This window comes from Anas platyrhynchos, chromosome 4 (assembly GCF_047663525.1).
Source record: "Anas platyrhynchos isolate ZD024472 breed Pekin duck chromosome 4, IASCAAS_PekinDuck_T2T, whole genome shotgun sequence".
NCBI lineage: Eukaryota > Metazoa > Chordata > Aves > Anseriformes > Anatidae > Anas > Anas platyrhynchos.
Genome location: NC_092590.1, coordinates 61670436 through 61689194, shown reverse-complemented (window position 1 = coordinate 61689194; position 18759 = coordinate 61670436). Strand labels below are relative to the sequence as shown.

The following is an 18759-nucleotide window of genomic DNA, read 5'->3' as shown; positions in this document are numbered from 1 at the left end:
ACTTACAAATTAGCCAATGAAGGTTTAAGAACCTTGTGGAAAATTTTCCACTAAGAGTAAATTTATATATTCCATTTCTCATGCTGTCACCAAAGGGGCATGAGTGTATTTTTTCAATAACAATTTAAAGGTAGATTGAAGTACACTTCCAGTACAAACAGTTATCAAATGACAGTTAAGAAGTTCATTGTTGGTAACTGTGCAAAAGAGGATATGCATGGATAGTTTGTTCAGTTTCTAGTTAAATACTATTTCTCAATGAATTAAAAATATGGACTCTCCTGGGGAAATCTAACAGAAGATTTCTGCACATAACCTTTAGGTAAGGAAGTCAAACCTTGTAAACAACTAGAACAGAATCTCTGAGGGAAAAATGATTGTGAAATAACTGAACAGTGCATAATGGGATAACCAAGTCAACAGACATTATTTTATTGTAATATTCTGCTGATTGTGAACATATCACCAAAGCATATATCTGCCTATGAACAGCTTAAAAGAAGTGCCTGTATAGTGATTGGCTTCCTTTGGGATAATGCAGGAGGATGTGTGTAAGATTTAAAATTGTGTGTTCCTTTTAGGAACTGTAATGGGGCCCTTATTTTTTTCTTCCTTTGGAAAAATAAAGAATTAAATAAAAAACATAAATTAAAAAATTAAGCATTAATCTCCTAGTGGTACCTAGTAACAAAATGTGCTAAGATGTAGTCTATAGGAATAGAAGCAGAGAAAATGAGTCTCAGTGACTCTTATCAAGACCAGCAAATACATTAGGTAGCAAATGCTTAGGCCAATATTTAACAGTAACCTCTTTTGTCAGTCACTGAAAATTGATGCAAGTGTCTGAGGTAAAAGGCTAGCTTGCCTTTGAAAACATCACTGGCTGGTGTCACCAGTTCCACTTTTGCAGCATCTAACACTTTGCAAACTTATCCTAAATGACACTTGTATCTGCACTTTTGAGGAACTGCATCAGTTCTTGCACATGGATTTTCTTTATAATTGATGTTATGGGAAATATTTTTCTTCAAATGTTAATTTCAGAAGGTATGGAAATGCTGTGTATTGAGCCAAAACATGTGGAGGTTTTCTGCCACCCATTCTACCTGATATTTTTTCCACCCACTTAAAATCAGTTAATATCATCTTCCTGTGTGAGACTCAGGACTGAATTAAGTAGAAGGTTGTAAAATGCCTTATTAGCTGTAGATGTTAACTTTTGTTCAAGGCAACTGCTTTAGCAGATCTAAGCCTTCAAGAAAAGCTATGCTGTTCTTGTTTGCATATAATTATATTTTTCTCTGTATACTCAATGCTACAATTATTACCCTCAATTGCTGTCACGTGAAAAAGTTCAACTGAATCCATGGATGTTTATCAATTTTTTCATCTCTAAAACTGTAATCTAGAGTCTAAATTATATTCTTTACTTTAAAATAATACCGTTTTAGAATTTGTATTACACAGTGGTTCACATCCATCTTTAGAGAATCAGAGTGAGAGAATTCAACTCAGAGGTTAATTTGGTCCATACACTTAGTCAATAGCAGGTCTGAGGAAAATTAGCACCAATAATTATAAAACTGATGTAAGTCATGAATCTTATTAGAGTAATTTTTAACAATTTAAGGACTAAAGGATCACAAATGTCAGGAATTCAGTCATATCCTTGGCTTTTAATAAATGGCAAATATTGTTAGAATTTAGGCTCCCTAAATTTGTGAGCTTAATTAGCCTCCAAGAACGCAGAAGATAAAATGATCAATTTTAAAGCAGTGTTACTAAGCTAAGAGATTCAAGCCAAATTGGACATGGATATTATTAGACTGTATTTATTGCAAAAGGGGAACTCTTACTGATTTTTTCTATAAGCATCAATCAGAAATGATTTTCATTTATTTTTCTTCTGAGTGACTATATATGCTACTAAGAAACAGGTGTTGCTGCTTCTCATACAGGTCCACAGGCAGAAGAATTCTGTTTTATTATACTATAACCTGCAAGCTGTAGGTGATTTAACTACCCAAGTATCTATTGCAAAAGTAATACATCAGGACACAAGCTGTCCAGCAAGTCCATGAATGCATTGCTGAGACAATTAGTTACATAGGATAGGAAAAAGGGATGGATGAGATTTCAGAAAATGCTTCTAACTCATAGAAAATTAAGAGTCAAACATTACTGTGGAATGCTAGAGTTCAAGATGCTTGGAAAGGGTTCGCACACATAAAGCCAATGGATTTCAGAAAAAGACAAACATCAATAAACTCAAGAGAATTGATAGGTGAGGTCTCCAGTGATGTTGGTCTCAGGGAATAATGATTAAGGAGATCTAGCAGATGTTTAAGACAGAGGAAAGCTAGGAAACACACCACAACACCAATTAGACCAAAATATAAATTCAAACATGAGATTCAACCCTAATCTAAAGGAAAATAATTTAAGTTAGAAAGTAACACAAGTATAAAATTCCAGCACAATTTTAGGGGCAAAAATGAGAACAGCACAGAAACTGAAATGCACTTAGTAATGGACATGTGTAAGAAATAATTCTGAAAGAACCTGAATATTCAAAGGCAAACCGAAGAAAAACTAGTCTCCCAATGAGCATAATAGAAGAGTTACTTATCTGAGATGCCAAGATTTAAGTTTTTCAGCTTTGTTAGGTGGCTCTTCTAGTTATTTCCAGCGATAAAGGTATTCACAGAATCTAGATAAGATAGTTCTGAATCATCCACATGTGATGAATTTCGTTGTTTTAAAAAATCTGGCTCATGTAATCTTGGAGTCATTAACAATAATATATGAAATTGTGGAAGACAACAAATACAGTGGGGGTTGGAAATGTCTTTGCTAAAGCAGCCAAGCATAATGCCTGTCTCAAAAAGTGGGAGAAAATAGGAACATTCCCCAAAGAGAATGCAATAATTTAATAATTTGTAAGCACCTGGATGAAAAAGAGAATTTTCTTATACCTGATGCAGATTTAAAAAATTCATACCACATTTCAAACTGTTAGAAGATAGAAATCACGTCAGTAGGAAAGAGGATAAGCTATATGACTTGATTTCACTGAGTCTATCAGTATGTGACAAGTTTCTTATAAGCAAATTAAGGAAATGTGCCTTCACTGGAACAGTTTGAGAGACATACTTTAAGGAGGAAATCTCAATGACTTATTGACATATTTGTGTTATGCTCCCACAAGGTTTTGTTCTCAGTTTAGTACCAATCAATGCTTCTATTACTAGTGACCAGAAGTATAGAAAAAATATTACAATATCACACCAACTGAGGAAGGATTTACATCATACTGATGACCTGCTTAGAATCCAAAATGTTCTAAAAAAAAATGTGAAACTTTTTATGAATCCAAATTAAGGGTGATGAAGTTGCCATCACTGAAAGTTCTTATGGACAGATTAGACTATCATCTGCCCAAAACAATAGGTAGATAACAGTGATGTTCCAATCCAGTGGCAAAATAGGTTCATTAATTCTTTTTCAGGTACATAATTTGTTTTAGTTTCAGTCATGGATTTATGAAAACATGAATGGAGTAAAGGTGCTGAGTTCCTCTTCCTGTGCCAGCAGAATCCTTACAGGCTTTGTAGAGTTCTGCTAAATGTAATAAACAACTTTAACTTCTCCAGCATCAGTCCTTCAGGCACAAATGGTTCATTAGTATACCAGCATTTACCTCCATCAGATAACTATGGTGCCTGCCTCAGCCTCACAGCAGGGCCTTTGCTTTTCTTCTACCCTGCCAGGATTTCAATATGTTAGAGGCTAACAAAACTGATTTATTTTTATTCTGAGTTTGAGGCTTCTATCTTACTGCTTCTCTAACTTACTGTTCCAATTTATAGATGAATTTGCTGCTTCTAAACACACTAGAAACACTACTGCAGAGACACATATGCCTAAAATTTACAGCTACATGTGATGTCAAATATTAGCTTTGATTTGTCCACAACAGATAGATTTCCTCGTTTCATTTTCACATATGTGATTTACAGTAGTACTTTACCCTACCTATAATTTCTATATTCCTACTATTGTTTGATTTACGGTTTAAGTTTGATTTACGGTTATGTTTGAATTTCTTCTTGCTTTTCTTTTTTAAATATGTCAACTTTTTGAAGACACACTGAAATAAAATCTTTCTGTCCGTTGTTGTCTCACATGTTGTATTGATATATATAATGCTTTTCTGGTATACAGAATGCTAAATTTTGGTTCTTGCCCTTGAATACCTCTTGCATTCTCTTAGTCTTATAGGATTTGAGCTTATCCAATTTACATCTGCCCTTCAAGGATTTGTATTTCTTTTATTTCCTGATACAGTTTTGATGTTATCTCTAATTTGATCTTGGACTGATGTCAGATCTTTTCTCAACAACTGTGGAATATATATGCAGTCATTACAGTTCAGAGCTATCTCTTATAGACAAGACATTGAATACTTTAGCACTGTGATTTGACTGGACCCAGGAGTGTTTCAATAACTACTAATATTTAGCTTTAGTGAGATTCCTTGAAACAAAAAGCATTCCTTAGAGAGTCAATCCTTTTTATGTGTATAAAACCAGAATGCACTTCTGTTCAGATATTTGGTGTAGTTATTGTGGGAACTGCAGAAGCAAAAAATGAAGACAATGAATCATCTGGCTGGAATCCACAATGTAGCCAGTATCAGACAAACATATTTTAAACCCTCTCTTTTTCTATTGGTTTCTGTTTTTCTTTCAAATAATATGGTTTGCCCCACACTGACAGATCTTTGTTTAAAGGGTTTCCTATCAGAGACCTGCACCTGTACTGGGGAATCACCTGCACTGAAATTTTGAGTGAGTGTTAATGCTTAGTTTTGGCAGATGTTACCTCAGGAACAAAAGCTATATGGAAATAATGGCAGTTCTAAGGTTTATGACTTAATGAAAAAATAATGTGGGTGACAGCCCCGCCCATATCAGGGGAGTTGGAACTAGATATTCTTTAAGGTCCCTTTCAACCTAAGCCATTCTATGACTCTAAGATTCTGTGAAAGAAGGAAAGAGAGAAGGAAGGAGAGAAAGGGGGACAGAGGACAGTGAAGAAGAGAGGCTGAGAAAGAAGAAAAAAAAAAAGGGGGGGAGAAAAAAAAGGGGAAGGGAAGGGAAGGGAAGGGAAGGGAAGGGAAGGGAAGGGAAGGGAAGGGAAGGGAAGGGAAGGGAAGGGAAGGGAAGGGAAGGGAAGGGAAGGGAAGGGAAGGGAAGGGAAGGGAAGGGAAGGGAAGGGAAGGGAAGGGAAGGGAAGGGAAGGGAAGGGAAGGGAAGGGAAGGGAAGGGAAGGGAAGGGAAGGGAAGGGAAGGGAAGGGAAGGGAAGGGAAGGGAAGGGAAGGCTGCAGTCTTAAGAAGCAACAGTAGGACCAAAAAAACAATAGTGCCTGACCAAGATGTGCTTTGTAGTCAGCCAAAAAAAATGCCCTGGAAATCTATGGACTATTTTACTGATGGGTTAAAACAAGGCTTTCTGTTTTGGAGATGACTGTGGGCATGTGTGTGTATTTGTGTTGATGCCAGTTTTCCTGCAGTAAGCAAAGTTATATCCTCTTTTTTTACCTTTTACCTTGTAAGCTAATGCTGTTAGTGCTTCTAGCTATGCCAAATGCCAAAGATGTTGCAAGAAAGCAAAATGAAAAGCATGAGGCAGTGGTTCAAATGTTAAAGGATGTGGGCAAAGCCAGTGGTGACGGATAAACAAAGGAGGAGTTCCAGGAAGGAATTGAATGAAAGAGCTTTTTGAAAAATAGGGGAGGGTGTGTGTATTGTGTGTGTGATTTAAACTTCCTTACTTCATTCAATTCATTTCTATATTTTCCACTTCTATGGAAAAGTACTCTGAACCATTACCTCAGACAATAAGCTTTGCAAAAACTTCCATGCAAAATTATCCTTTATTATTTTTAAATTCCATCAAATACTTTTAAATTATTTCCCAGTCATTAACTATTTGAATACAAACAATCTATGTAGCAAAATGCAAATGAGGGATTTTCAACCCACAGACTGCTTCTAATGGGCTCAGAAAAGCTAACTAAAGGCTAGCATGTTGCCAAATGGTTCAAATTTGTCATACAGCAACTTCCACTTGAAAATATTTAGGGATCTGCATGCAGAAGAAAAGATTAAAATCACTGATGTAAATGATACCAGAAGCATTAGCTTTTTTGCATGGTTAGGGGCATATCCTTTTTACTTATTATTCCAGGTTCCTTGTGAAGTGCCAATAACTGCATTTGGTATTGTACAATATTCATACAGCCTCCAGAGAAAAGAGCATGCACTGAAAAGGAGACAGTTGCAAAATAGACACTGCACCTTGAAAAGCACAAAGGAAGTTATAAGTAGGAGGGTTGACATTTTTCTCTTCTTTTATCTTTCCTGGACATAAAAAAAAAAAAAAAAAAAAAAAAAAAAGGAGGCCTTCATTTTAAAGATTTACAATAGGTTTACAATAGGGCATTTTAAAAAAAGATAGATTCACTAGATTCACGTTGTGACACTGTGCAAGCGGGTCACCGCGTTACAGGTCTTGCAAAAACCTGTGGCTCCATTTGCATTGCTAATCTCAAGTACCCATAAACAGACAATTGCAGTACATTGTTGATTCCACTAGAGGGGTCAATTGTTCCTGTATGATAAATGCTTAGCCGGAAGACTGGTCTCAGTAATACCTGCTGGTTGCCACTTCTGATCTCTAACAAACAAACACAAGAAATTATTTGGCTTAATAGCAAGAGACAGCTACCGGGCTTCTATAAGCTTCGTGTTTTACAAAGCCCATAGGAAAGTTTTAAATCTTATGGCTTGTACTGCCATTCAGAGGTGGTAACTACTGCTATACTTTAGGATTTGTTATAAGCTTGCAGCCTCTTTCTCTTTTGGAGATGAATTATTTATTATTGAGGTAAATCAGAAGGTCTTCTGAAAGAATTGGGATAGTAAAGACAAGATGTGGAGGCTGCTCCTCTAAGTCGTATTTACCTGGCTCTAGGAGAAGTCTTGCAGAAGTCAGTTCAGCAGTCTGGCTGAAAATATGCCCAATGCAATAGCTAGCCAGAATGTCACAGTCTGAAAAAAACTTATGATCATTTTTAACTTACAGAATTTTAAGCAGCGTTATTTGCCTTCAGAAAGCTATCAATAACCCTGACTTTATAATTATAGCTTTGTTTTGAGTAACAGTCAGTTAAAAAGGAGCCTGGCTAAAGGGAGGCATGCTAAAACTCCCTGTCTTTGTCTTTGAGGAAGAGGTGGAATATGGGCCAAGATTTCCTCTACTTATTCCCTTTGCTTTTCCTAATCTGCTCTTCAACTGGGTACCTGCTTCAGCAGCTAAGAAAGCACTGGAGGAACAGGAAATGGAAATGCTGCAGTACAAAGTGTGGTTAATAATATTTATTAATGCATGCAGAGAACTATTAAATTAAAAAAATTAATGGAGGTCAAAAGCCAGCTTCTAATTCTCTTCAGGCAAAAGAAAGAATTTATTAAAAAGCAGAAAAGGTATCCACAGAGAAACTTTCCCCATTTGTGTTATGTTCATGAAATATAGACATCATCTTGACATTCAGTTGATGAAAGAGAAGAAAAGAAACTAAAATTAACACTCAGGCAGTTAACATTAGCCACATTATGGGAGGGGGGACAAAAGCCCTGCATGCTCTGTTTGACACAGGCTGTTCTAAAGATCTGTTAAAGTTTGCAGAGCGCCATTTCCCAAGGAATCTTTTTGCAGAACCAGCTTTCATCATACCATATCTTCAGTACAGATAATCTTGGCATGGCATTATTTTACACAATGCAGCAAGCTGAAAATCTGAAGAAAGGATATCCAGATCTTCTGGCTGTGTGGATGCGATACAAAAAATTGGAGCAAAGAGGAAAAGAGTCACAAGCATGCATCAAACATGCTTTTTATTAGTGAAGGCAATCTTCTCTGCTGACAAAAATATTTGTTCAAATTTTCACATCAAGACAAGATTCAGGTGTAGTTGATCAAGTAACCTAAAGCTGCCTGATAACTTAAATAAATTCTCAGAAAGCACCTCAATTATTTTTTAATTTTCTGCGTGCTGGCAAGATGATTCTCAGTATGGCTTCCCTGCAAAATTTGCATGAGGAGAGCAAAAGTAACATGGTTTGAACCCATTGCTACATTTTACAGAGATGGTTGTACAGGGAGAAAAAAAAAAAAAAGAGAGAGAGAGTTTTAAAATGTCACGGTTCTACTGCCACCAAAGCCAGCTGCAAGCCTCCATAGTTTTCTCACAGAGATGAAATCTATACGTGTGTGTAAGGCTGGGTACAGCCTGAATCTTTCTGAACCTTTTAAAATAAGGGATTTGTAGAGGCTTTGAGCAGGACCCTCTGCACACAGGTGAATTTCACCGTGGCAACAAACCAGGACTGTTGTCTCAAACACTGGATTTTTTTTATCCACTTATTTTTACTGGATTAAACTCTTTGTGCTTCATCAGTCTTGTTAAAATCTGACATTATTTCCCCTGATATTAACCCCCAATTTATCATTTACTCAAGACTGCACAAGGTTTCATCCTGGGAGTAGGTTTTTTCCTTTATCCATCTCCTTAAAAGCATAATTATCCTTTTGTAGGAGTTTGCTATGATCGGAGGTGTTCCTGGCTTCATGAACACACAGGAAGATGAGGATCTTACATTCTAATTATAATTTCAAACTATTAAATGTGAGGCCTGAGACTAGACACAAACCTTTAAGAACCAAGAAACAATACTGCCAAGAAATACAAGGAACTGCAAGGAGCAGTCCAAGCTCAGTCATGTATAAAATTTACAACACAGCTGAAGGGCAGGTCTATCATTTTCACTTTCCACTTTGGCTTGGATTACTGAAAAAGTTGTGGTTTAAATCCAGAAGGATCAGGCCTGCATTCATCACCTTACAACATCCTCAGCAGGACCCTTTGTCCCAAGCTCAGCACTGTGCTAGCACAGCTGTGCAGCTTCTGCCCGGCAGCTGGCTGCAGCCTTGCCAGTTCAGAGAGAAGGGAATATTCCACCATGCAGACATCTCATACAAGTATACAGATTTCCCCTTTCCTCCTTTTCACTCTGAATAATCTCACCTGAAAATATCGGACTGAAGGCTAGCATTGAGCTAATCAGCAAACAAAAGTTTTTCCACAAAAATTATCTGAAGGGGTATTCATAGCAAGCTCCCGGCAAATGTGCTAATCCAATCTGTTGTGTAAATATTACGTCTGGGACTGAGAGAGTCTGTGTGTGTACAGTATGAGATGATAAATCCGGGGTGTCAGGCTGTATGTGCGCAGCAGTACATGCAATGGAACCCTTGGACAAGGGCAATGGCAAACCATGAATGTCACCAGTGATGTCACGGGCATCTTAAGGTGTGAGGAATGCTCTGAAATCATGCCTCCATGGCATTCCTTGGACAAACTTTAACTCCTGGGCTTTTCTGCTTCTGCAGCTTTGTGCATCACCAAACCTGCAGCTTGTACTTAATTTATATGAATCGACTGCTCTTTCATTAACAAGGCGTTTTTGTGCTACCGTGTCTTGGCAGGATTTAGAGATGTAGGAAGCCCAAGGTAGCAGGGAAGATGGGTCCACGAACAACTGCCATAGAGGATTGTTGTTACTGATCACATTTGTATCCTACTCATGTGAGACACCCACCCAGTAGGTAGCATCCCATAGGCAGGGATGCCACCCACAAGATCATGTTGCTCAGGGCTTCATCTAAACTGGTCTTGCATATTGTAATTTTGTATATTATAATCTTGAATATTGCAGTCTTGTATATTCCTAAAAGTTATGTTTACCAGTTAATAAGTCTAAGGAATTCCATCACGTTTAAACTATTTCTAAGGCAAATATTCTTTCCAGGTTTTCTCTGGGATAACAATTTATGTAGTGTTTTAAGCTGCACTCACTTTTTGACTTCATGTCTTCATGCTCTAAACCCACCACCCACCCACCCACCTACTCACACTCCTTAGCCTCAATCATTTCTTCATGTCCTGAGTTACTAGATGACTTGCTGTTGTTGCTGTTTTCTTTTCTATCAGCTATTGGTAAATGATTGTCTTAATGTCAGACCAAATAACTTTTTCTCTTTTTCTAAATTGGGTTGCCTATGACAGTAGGTTCAGGGAAATTTCGTCTGTTCATTTCTTTTCATGGTAGAATCCTTTATCACATTAACACCTCTCCTTATACAAGAAAGGAATACAGGTTATATTGTTGTGATAGTTTAGCTGTCTGTGTCTGGATTTTGGCATTGTCAAATAAGTGGTATGAATTTCCTCCTTTCATTCTCCAGGATTACACTACTACATTTTTTTCTTAGTGTCAATTAACTTTTCTTGAACTTGGCAGGTAGGCAGCACTCAGGAATGGCATAAATCTGGAAATAAAATGTTTTTGTGGTATTCTTTACACCCCTCTGCAAAATTGGTTGGCTAGATTTACATGCCAACTTACTCCAGTACTTACATAAACGGCCTAATTTAAAAATAATTATTATTGTTGTTGAATATCTAAAGTTTCCCACTGAATGGAATGAACTTAAATTCTCAGATCAAACAGAATTAAATAAAAACTCCAAGGTAAATGCTAGAATATATCACTTAATCTAAGCAGAAACCCAAGAAATAGCTACTAATTAACATAGCTATATGGAGTTCTGTTATTTTACATCGTGTTAAATCCTATTTAGTGAATATATTTAAATAATTGCACCTACAACATTGGTATGTTAATGTAAACTATTGCTAAATAAAAGTCATTGAAATATGCATGTCCATCCCAATTATGAGGAGATGTAGCTTCAACCTTTGTCTGTATCTTTTTGCAATGATTTGTAATCTGCACTCAGTGCATTAAGATTTGTTAAAGAAAATTGAAATGATTTCCATTTATAAAGAAATAACAACAGTGTTTCAATTTGCTTCATTTTTTTTAATTAGGACTTTTAATGGGTCATTATTTTCCCAGCTCTGCTTCAGATTTGAAAAGTACATTTAATCAGGAACACAATTTGTCCGATATACCATAGCAAAAGAGGGAGATGCATAAACATGAGTATACAAGTGATGTTGAAAAATAAACTATGGGATGTTTTCCCTCTCTGCCTGTTTCATGAAACATTTGTTGAATGATGTTTATTTATCCTGTTGGATTTGTTTATGCATTTTTTCCATAGAAAATGTCTAAAATTTCAGCAGGAAAAATAAGAACAGAGATTTTAATAAATCGCATTGTTCAAATGTAATCTTACAGGCAAAGTCCTCTAAGGTATTTAATAAAGTAGGCCAGAGAACTCTCCTTTGTGGATAAAACTCTGTTGCAACTTCCAAGTTGTTGGTGAGATAGATCTATTACATTATTAGCTCTGGGGTAAGGTTTCCCAGTGCTGCTAAAATATGCTCAATTTAAATTCTATATTATATCACCCTGTCTGAATAATTTTATATCTATATTTTACTTTTAAATGCTTAGCTGACTCATGTATTTTAAAGAATTCTAAACATCTTTAAAAAAAAATAATATACATTTTCATGTTACCTTTCTTTTTTATTGCATTTAACTAGAATAGGAGGAGGATCAAGGCCAAGGTTAAAACCGGAGGTTGCACTATATTTATATTTTGCTCAATACCAGCACTTAAGAACAGAGGCCAGGCATTTAAAAATAGGCTGAAGGGGATGAAAAGATTTAGAAGGGAATGCCTGGCAATCTCAGAAACTACCAGGTGAGTCATAGCTCTGCCACTGCAATGAGCTCTGGTCAGGGAAATTGGTACAATTTAGCTCAGAAAAGGGAGAGAGCAAAAATATAGAGGCAGAGCGGGGCTGTATTTCAATATTATTAAGAAATCCTTCCCACTTTGACCTGCATCTACAGAGTCTTCCAGCATCCATGCAGATCAGTACAGGATTCTGGCATCAACCTGAAGGTTTCTGTGTTGGTACTAGCTAGGACTGTAGACAAGATGTCCCACTGTAAGTAGAACTGGTCAGTAGCTCAGGATACTGCCTCCAGGCCTGTGATCATCTTGTTCCAGAGGGTATGGACAAGGCACATATGTTCACGCACCCATGCAGACCACTTAATACTAGTTTGTACTGTAAGAGAACAAGAAATAAGTGAAGTACATACAGGAGTTGTGCCAAAGAGACCTAGACCTAAGGCAATCTCATAAATTCTTAGCGTTGGATTTAGGAAATTTTCACATGTGAAATATTTTTTTTTTTTTTTTGCTTCTCAATGAAGAGGGATTTGATGTTGCTTGAAGTGGCATTTGTTCTGAAAGAGGAAATTTCTTTTTTCAAATACTCCATCATACCAACGTGAAGTATTCTCACAGAGGCTTCAGTTAAAACTCCAGTCTGTGTACAAATCAAACAAACTGTAGAACTATAGTACTCTTCATAAGGAAAGAACATATATAAATTCAGCTTCTTGGCCAAAGTTGAGCTCAGGTAAGAATAACACTTTTTTACCCAAGCTAAACTTTTGCTTGAGGAGGAGAGGAGAGGAGAGGAGAGGAGAGGAGAGGAGAGGAGAGGAGAGGAGAGGAGAGGAGAGGAGAGGAGAGGAGAGGAGAGGAGAGGAGAGGAGAGGAGAGGAGAGGAGAGGAGAGGAGAGGAGAGGAGAGGAGAGGAGAGGAGAGGAGAGGAGAGGAGAGGAGAGGAGAGGAGAGGAGAGGAGAGGAGAGGAGAGGAGAGGAGAGGAGAGGAGAGGAGAGGAGAGGAGAGGAGAGGAGAGGAGAGGAGAGGAGAGGAGAGGAGAGGAGAGGAGAGGAGAGGAGAGGAGAGGAGAGGAGAGGAGAGGAGAGGAGAGGAGAGGAGAGGAGAGGAGAGGAGAGGAGAGGAGAGGAGAGGAGAGGAGAGGAGAGGAGAGGAGAGGAGAGGAGAGGAGAGTCTCAGCAGCTTGTTTTAATTCTCAGCAGTTTGTTAAACAGCTGCCTATATCCAGGCTCTTGACTGATGTTAAATGTGAGTTCCTTCAGGATTGCCACTAACCTACAAGTCCAAAATGACCCCTACTTTCTAAATCTGTATCAAAAGGAATAAAGAGTATCTTCTACTTGAGTAGAAATAAATTCTCTGTGCTTTAGACTTCACATTGTTATCACATAATATTTTTCACTTCCTGGGGCTGCTAGTAGCTAATTCCATTTTTTTCCCATCCTTATGTCTTTTTTTTCCTTTGTTTCAAGGGGGTCATTCCTCACAGGAAATGCCAGTATTGAGTCAAAGTGTGATTTCAAGCCCACAAAGTCACACATTTTCCACTGGGAGGTGGGTCTGATCATATAATTACCTTTTGACACTTCCATGGTATCCTTTTTCACCCAAGTACAATGAGTTGGGCATTTCAGTATCTGCTCATCCTCAATTTAGACCTGTTTTGAAAATACAAAAGAACCTTAAGTGATCTGTCCACAGCATTGAAATACCAACCTTAGTGGGTACTTTGAAAACTCAAAGGCTTTACAAGATGAATAGCAAACTGCGGATGACAGCTCCTGTGGAGCCATTATTGAATTGCAGCAGTGATGACTGCATTGCTTTGGATTTAGATAAAAGACTCCATACAAGACAAATGGTAGGAGGACATCAAACAAGACTGTGTCCATGCAGTGACAGAAGCAATCCAATTGAAGAAGCTGTTGATTTCCCCAAGGCAACTTACTATTTCTTCTTGAGTAATTTATATTAAGGAGCTAAAGATTGTATATTCATCTTCTATTTATATTTTTCTCTAAAAATACTGCTTCTAGTTGTCAAATATGTTATTTGCTTAAACTGTTTGCTGTAGAGGAAATACCAGTATTGGAACTTGTTAATTTTTTCGCATCTGTGTTTTATTTAGCCTCAATATCACTATGTCTAAAGGTTATAGACTGAGAGTAACAATCAATACTGATCAGATAAAAAGATTAGTCAGCAAATCAATAGCATACATACCAACAGGAAGCACTGTGCACTCTAGACAACATTGAATACAAAGGGTACAGATAAACATCTTCACCTTTATTTAGATGAAAGCTGATTCTAGAGCACTTCCACTATCTCTTTAATAATGCACAAACCTTTTGGAGTCTTAGTTGGCTACACAAGCATAATGTAGATCTTGAATAAGTTTTAGTTGGCTATACAAGCATAATGTAGATCTTGAATAAGTTTTAAGATATGGCCTGATTGTCATATAAAATAGCTTTGTACAAAAACATCAGATTTGGGGTTTACTGATAGGTATTCAAGCTGCATCATGGAAAGGATGTTTGTGTAACTTCTTTTAGGAAGTCTACATAAACATTTGAGTCTTCCTGTCTTTCCCACATACGGTCACTTACAGGTTTACAAGGAATTAGGTTGGGTCACACAAACCAGATTGTCTCTTAAAAAACTTCAGAGGAATATACAACCTGTAAGCAAGCAAATATCATGCGCTGCAGCTGGGAATGGGCATTCAGCCCACAGAGCTGGTCTGTAACTTTTCCTGAGCAGAACTGCCTGAAATGCCTCTAATGCTGTATAGGTCTTCATATATGACCCATGTCAATAGGTCTTTAATATATACTGGTTCATTCTATGGATACACTTTTATTTGTCCATCATAACTACTAATAGTGAGAGACAAAGACTTAATTTCTTAGGGTAAAACTACAGATGAAAGTTCAGTTCTAAACGCTAAAGCAGCATTTACTTTACTGTAGCTTCTTAAAGGTGCATATTTACATTTTTTAGGTAAAGTCAGTCATTCTATGAAGGTGAAGAGACTAAACATATATACACACATAGGTGTGGATAGAAACATAAATAAAAATGAATTACCATAAATTTTGTATCTGCTCTCCTTCTATATTTATTTATTTATTTATTTACAACTTGCTATGCTTGCTTTCTGCTTTGGATCAGGTCTGGCTGCCATCCTTGTATTTTCTGCTCTTCCCCAATATGTCTTAGCACGTATTTCTCTCTGCATGCCTTTCTCTTCTTCCCTTCTGACTTCTTTTCATTCCCAGCCTCTTCTTATGAAATTAAGAGTAGGCTAGATTGGGATTAAAGTAAATAACCCTCAAAGAATAAATCCTTCTTTCTGATCCTTCAACTCCTCCCTCCCACACATACCACTTGACAAAGCATGGTTGGTTGTCATCAAAAATCTCACCTGGGATGCCACCCTGCCAGAAGGTATGGTCCAAAATCCCTCCTCATCCTGATGCGGCATATACCTTTGTTGCTGAAAGCTTAAAATAAATGCCACCCATTTTCAAATGACATTAGAGCAGAAGGAGCCTTTAGCCTGTCATCCCCTTACAATAATAATAAAAATTAAAAAAAATAGCAATTTTTTGCATAATCAAGAAACAGATCCCCTCCACCCCACCTTCAAATGCTTGACTGATTTAATGTGTGCTATGAGTCTCTGAACTCCTTGCAATGATCTTAGTCCCAGGAGGAATTATCTGCATCTGCTCCTTTCCTTTCAGTATACTATGAGCAATATACCAGAGAATCTAAAAGCTAAGTTTGTTCTGAGCAGTTTCATTGAAAAGAACAGGTTTCAATAAGCTAAACTTAAAAATAGATTCAACACTGTCTAATCTGTGATTCCTGCTTGGCACTGATAATTAGAACTAAAAAAAAAAAAAAAAAAAAAGACAGAAAACTAACATGATTGATCTCAGTGAAAACAGTTTTGTTTTGTTCTCTTGAAGCTACCCTCAGAATTCTACTTTGCATGATTACTTGCAGTATTTTTCCATCTTCTTTTTTACTTTTCAGAACTGGCAATTTTGTCCAAAACCCAAATAACTGGCAAGCGCAATTGTCAGACCAGGGATAAGATCCAAATAAAATTATTCTTGCTTTCTCTTTTTCACCCAGGTCCTAATGGGAGCAAGGCTACCTTTCTCATTACAGAGTTTTTACTTTTAATTAGCTCCTTCCTCTTGCTGACACCTGCAGTATTTGGCTCCTGGTTGGGAGGCTGGAGCACTCGACGCCTTCCCTGTTCTTCCCTTGGTGAGCCAGTTGGAGAAGAAAGAACTAAACCACCTCCCGCGTCTGAAAAAGTAGCATAGGTACGTACCTATGGCTCCCTTGACTTCATCCATATTTATGGCTGCTCAGCATCTCTAAAAAGCAGAACACAACAGCAGTCTTTATGCCTTGTAGTCAAAAACTAGAGACCTTCAGGCTCAAGCTGTTTCCTCCCTTCTAGGATATCATACATGCAGAAAGATGTCTGTGGGGAACCACATTTTTTTCATCAATATCCATACGTGTATTGCTCCTTTAACTAGAAGAAAAATGAAGAGAGCAAAATCAGGTACCCTCTGAACCCTTTTTCAAGTAAACATTTTAATCAGTAAAAAATATGTTTTATTTCATGTGGCAGAGGAATCCACCTCTTTGCCCTCCACTTTATATTGCTCATATATTTTGCAAAATTAGTTTTCCCCCTAAAGAAAATTTCTTATGTGGATTTTGTCTTTTGGTTTCTTCCTTCCTGCAGACAATTACCTGATTAAACTCTTCTGATCTGAAGAACTGAATAGAAACTGACTAATGCAATTCCTCTGCAGCGTCCTCTCTGGAAAAAAAAAAAAAAAAAAAAAAAAGAGAGAGAGAGAGAAAAGGAGAGAAGAGAAGAGAAGAGAAGAGAAGAGAAGAGAAGAGAAGAGAAGAGAAGAGAAGAGAAGAGAAGAGAAGAGAGAAGAGAAGAGAAGAGAAGAGAAGAGAAGAGAAGAGAAGAGAAGAGAAGAGAAGAGAAGAGAAGAGAAGAGAAGAGAAGAGAAGAGAAGAGAAGAGAAGAGAAGAGAAGAGAAGAGAAGAGAAGAGAAAAAAAGAAAAGAAAAGAAAAGAAAAGAAAAGAAAAGAAAAGAAAAGAAAAGAAAAGAAAAGAAAAGAAAAGAAAAGAAAAGAAAAGAAAAGAAAAGAAAAGAAAAGAAAAGAAAAGAAAAGAAAAGAAAAGAAAAGAAAAGAAAAGAAAAGAAAAGAAAAGAAAAGAAAAGAAAAGAAAAGAAAAGAAAAGAAAAGAAAAGAAAAGAAAAGAAAAGAAAGAAAAGAAAAGAAAGAAAAAAAGAAGCAAACCACCTCAAAGCCTATGTCAAAGGCACGTCTCAAAAGCATATGTTGATTCCACAGTACAAAGTCACTTTAAATCCCCTACTCCCTCATTTCTACTCCCCAGGAGGAATCAAACCAAACAGAGAACAGCTTACATTGTCAAGACCTGGGAGCTCGTTGTAAGAATAACTAGTTCTTGACATTTGAAATTACTCTGGTTCAAACATTTTTTGATCTTTCCTATTAGCCCCGTGTCTTGAGAAATAAAAATATGATAATCAGAAAGTACATAATTGGGTTCAGGGTATTCTGTGGTCACCCTCACTGGCTCTGGAGATAAAGGCACTTTGAAAGATTACGCACAGATATCTGGAATTTATTCTGCACAGTCTGTGAAATGACAGATCTTTTTTCTTAATTATGCTGGCTATCAGTCTAACACCTGTAGTTAGCCATTCTGTCCTGAGGAATCTCTTCTGATACACTTTATTGTTCCACCAGAGACATAGCAGCAAAGCAGTATGTGGATATTAGGACATTTATTACTGCAGACTCTGAGGATAACTCTCATCCCCACTCCCACTGTTTGACACCACTATGCCTCCACTGCCTCCAGGCTTTGAGGAACAATCCACAGGGAATGCTGCCACACTTCCCCAAGCATTATGGACTGGAAGCCGCAGTTTTACAAGGTGTTTGGACAGAACTACATGTGCATTAGCCAATCCACACAACTTCTAATTAGATGTTTTCGGGAGGGTCAGTCCAGTGCGTTCATGTGCCAGTTGCCAGTGCAGCCGCCTGACAGCCGTTCCCGTTCCATGCTGCCCAGCCCATCACCAGCTCTTCTTCAAACCTACACAAGTTCCTTTGCTGCTGCAATGAACCACATGCAGAGGGCTTTCCACAAGCCAGGTTTATTGAGCTGTATTATAGGAAAATATATTTCAGATGGCCCAGCTGCAGCTAAAACAGTCTGTCATTTTTAATTCTTTCTGTCATCTCATTAGGTATACAGCTAGAATGACAGTGAAAAACAAAACAAAACAAAACAAAACAAAACAAACAAACAAAGAAAAACCCTACAACAAACAAGAGCAAATAAAACCCAGAACACAATGTTTTCATACATTCCTGTTCAAATTTTAACGGAAACACCAAGGCACTGAAAGATTCATTGGCCAAACATATGTGACTTGGTGCTGTGTATAATAAAGTGACATGTAGAATGCTCTCAGTAGGCACATAAAGCAATTAAAAATAACTGTGCTTCAGAGTATTGTGTTATAACATAAAAGGTCATCCCTATAAACATGAAAAAGATGACTGTGTTTTCCTGCAAACAGACAAACAAATGCTCAATTAGAGGTTCCCTACTCACATGGTAATCTTTAAAAATCTCTGAAAAGATGACATATCCCGCATCCTTCTCCCTCAGACTGTGTCTTTTCATCAAGAGTTAATATTTTAAGTGAATGCAGTTGGAAATAATATAGAGGCCAACTATATATCAGAAGACAATACAGTACTAAATACAAAATATTAACCCTGTGCATACACATGACAGTGAAGTATAAACCCTGGCTAAAATTTTGTGAAAATTAAAATTCTATTTTTTTCCTCA

The 18759-nt window shown here is 37.3% G+C and overlaps 2 long non-coding RNA genes across 3 annotated transcripts in view; one reads left to right on the top strand and one right to left on the bottom strand.

Annotated features, from left to right (window-relative positions):
- The first annotated feature begins 4712 nt into the window (after window positions 1–4712).
- Window positions 4713–16659, top strand: LOC119716714 (uncharacterized). Its single transcript, XR_005265197.2, has 4 exons — window positions 4713–4850; window positions 15951–16147; window positions 16288–16395; window positions 16582–16659. It is a non-coding gene; the product is annotated as an uncharacterized lncRNA (long non-coding RNA).
- LOC119716715 (uncharacterized) overlaps window positions 11009–18759 on the bottom strand; it is a 29662-nt gene continuing 21911 nt past the window's right edge. The window contains exons 1-4 of one of the 2 annotated variants that reach the window (XR_005265198.2): window positions 16156–16349; window positions 15232–15310; window positions 13378–13459; window positions 11009–12176 (exon numbers count right to left, since the gene is read on the bottom strand). This is a non-coding gene — a long non-coding RNA (uncharacterized lncRNA). Of the gene's footprint in view, window positions 12177–13377; window positions 13460–15231; window positions 15311–16155; window positions 16350–18759 lie in introns of those variants that run through there. The other variant, XR_011808723.1, reaches the window with a different exon arrangement.